The sequence below is a fragment of the Spermophilus citellus genome (genome assembly GCF_964194105.1).
Source record: "Spermophilus citellus genome assembly, chromosome: 2".
NCBI classification, from domain to species: Eukaryota; Metazoa; Chordata; class Mammalia; order Rodentia; family Sciuridae; genus Spermophilus; species Spermophilus citellus.
The window spans coordinates 135,682,014-135,685,294 of NC_138183.1; positions in this window are offsets into that span (position 1 = coordinate 135,682,014).

Here is a 3,281-nt window from a genome sequence, read left to right on the forward strand (position 1 = left end):
TAGCATTTTCAGCTATCTTCAAGATATCACTGGATTTTAGACAGAATCATTTTTTACCTTCTAAATTAATTACGATTAGGTTTGGATGTGCATCACACATGCCCATGGCTGTAAGCATGCATGCACACACACACACACACACACACACACACACACATAATGCTGTCTTAAACCAGATGATTCCAGATGCTTTTAAGGTTTTTCACAGATGTAATTTATTTTAATGTTGTTGTTATACTATGCAACATGTAACCACTATCTTTGTCTCAGATATGTCTCCAGATCCTTCCTTTATCTCCACTACCTGGCCATCAGACAGAAATAATATGGAAGGGGGAGAAAATGTCCCCTGACTTGAATAACACTACCTGGAAGATAAGCCTCCCCTACGTATGTTTGGTAAAAATCTATACACAGCATATAAAATCATCACATTGGTCAACCTTCGCAGAGAGTCAAATGGCTTTGGGAATCAGTTTCATCAAAGATCAGGATCAGTGACTCAAAAAATACCTTTGATCTGTTACCTCCTCCTACCAACAAAGTCATTTTCACTCCAGAAAAGCTGATAAGAAAAAAGTAGGGAACACTGACCTCTTCGGGAAGAAGGAGGGGGTTGTCTGAATCTCAGACTTTGACTTCTAAAATCTTTGAATCTTCTGCTGCAGTCTTTCTTTTAGGAGATGCACATGGCTATTTATTTGCCTCTCCCTGTCTTCATTGTAAAACCACACAACCCCTGAGCTCATGTTCCCTTATTTCCCTGTTCCCTGAACTATGAAATCATGGCAAATACTTCTTTATTTATTAATATCAACTGGCAGTGTGAGGGTTTTTTTGTTCTTTCATTTTAATCTACTATTTACTTGTCTCTCCAGTTCTTGCTACAATTTTATTGATTATATATTATTGAGACTTGTTATATGCAAGGCACTGTGCCAATGCTATAATGAATTTGCAATTAAGTGTAGAAGAAAAGCTGATAAATAAGCCATAGTTAATCATTACTGGTACAAGCTACATGGAGGCAAAAGTAACATGCTCATGGACACACAGAATTTGGTCTTGTTAATTGGTATGTCACTATTCCAACGATCTTAACTATGGTGCTTTAATTATCAAATAAGGTGATAGAAGAAAAGAGGAAAAAAAGAATTATGAGTTAAAATTGAGGGCCTTCCAAGTGTCCTTTCAGATCATGTTCAGGCCATGTGATACTTGTTTAGACACAAAAGAAGGAAACCTATTGTTTTATTTGTCTATAGAAGTCTTCACTGACCCCATTCTGGTCTTGAACCACAATAACTGTGTCCTGTAGCCCCGGTCTAATCAAAGTATTTACCACAGGGTCTAGTTGGCATTCCTGTCTTCTAGGTTCCTAAAATTCTGAAGAGAAAAGATTATGTGTATTATTCATATCAACATACTGAAAACCCAGAGCAAACTTTTTTTTATTAGTTTGCTAATATTAGTCTCCATGCATAGCCTAAGTGTATATTCTTGACTCATGAATACCATGTGCTTCTTCACTATTACTTTTTATATACTGCATATATATATGCATCTGTGTATATGTATAGTTTAGTTTTTTATTGCTTTTTTCAAGCCAAGTCTAAAAAAGATATTCTTTGGAAAGATAGCTCAATATATCTTACTTTAGGAGTGATCTGTAGTTCTGTCCACCTAACTACATTGTTCTCCATTTCACTTACACCAGGTAACTGTGTCATGTCCATAGAAGAGATTAAACAAATAGTTTATTAAAATCAGGATAACCTGGGAGTATTCATTTTTTTTTACTTTATCAAGGAGTAAAAATTTAATGAAACACAAAATCTGAGAATAGTTTGTCAGTCTTTTGATAATTTAGTCATCATTGTTTTCTTTTATAAGAACTCAAAAATATTTTCTTCCCTGAAAAAAATTTTGGCATTTTACACAAAATGAATGAAGCTGGAGGAAGCTGTGATAAGCATCAGAAAAGGACAAATGTTGAATAATTCTACTCATATTAGGTATTTACAACAGTTCACTTAAGTGAACTGTTATAATAAGGGGTTTACAAAGCCAAATTTTGGCTGCATAATGAATTAACAATTTCCTACTGTGGACATACTTCAGCTTTTCTGTTAAGTACAGAATCCAGCACAAGGCCACTGATGAGTCAGAAGAGAGTGAACATCAGGAAGCAAATTCCTGGTACTCGACTTCAATCTGCTGGGGATTTTCTTATAATTTTTAAACTCATTTGTAATACAGTCCTCCTTAAGAATATTTTTTTACTGATTTATATTTTTCTCTGATAACATCAAGCCCGATCTAGATGAATAAGGCTTACAGGAAAGTGAAAAATCTAGTAGTTGGTTGATGGTATGTTTTGTAGGGTAAGTATGGTGTCATCACTCTTTTGTAGTCATTTTAATTTTTATAACAATTTATTGAAATGTAAATCATATATTACAATATTAACCTTTCTCGTGTATAGAATTCAATAGTTTTTAGTGTATCCAAGAAATTTTATGCCCATGTCTATGATTTAATTGGAGACTATGTTCACCACCACCACAAAAATAGCTTATACCCATTAGCAGTCCCACCCAGCACCTCCTGCCCACGTTCCCTGGCAGACACTAAGCTACTTTCTGTCACAATAAATCTGCCTGTTTTAGATGCTTTTTATAAATGGTGTCACACCATGGATGATCTTTTCTGTCTACTTTCTTTCATTTAGAGTGTTTCAGGCCCATCCGTGATGTGCTATATCTCAGTGCTATTTTGAAATGTTGCATTTTGCTTGTCAATTCATCACTGAGTGGTCATTTGTGTGGATTTCACTCTCTGGTCTTATGAGCAAAGCTGCATTGAACATTTGCACACAAAATCAATGTGCATGTTTTCATTTCTTGTGGGTATGTATCCAGCAGTAAAATTGCTGGGTGACGTAGTAACTTTATGTTTCATAAGATGAAGTAATGAACTGTTTTTCTAACAGTTTGTACCATTTTTCAGTCTCACCTGCAATGGATGAGGGTTCATATTCCTTCCCACTCTTCCCAATACTTGTTTTCTTCTCAACTTATGATCATAACAATCCTGATAAATGTGAAATATTTTCTCACTTTGTTTTTGAATGAAATTTCCTTAATAATTAATCATGAGAAACCTATTTTCAGGGCCTTATTGATCATTTGTATGTATTACATAGTCAGGCCCACGTCCCTTGTGGGAAAGGGAATGGGTTTCCCTCTGGAGGGATGGGCTGGCTGAGAAATGAGAAAAGT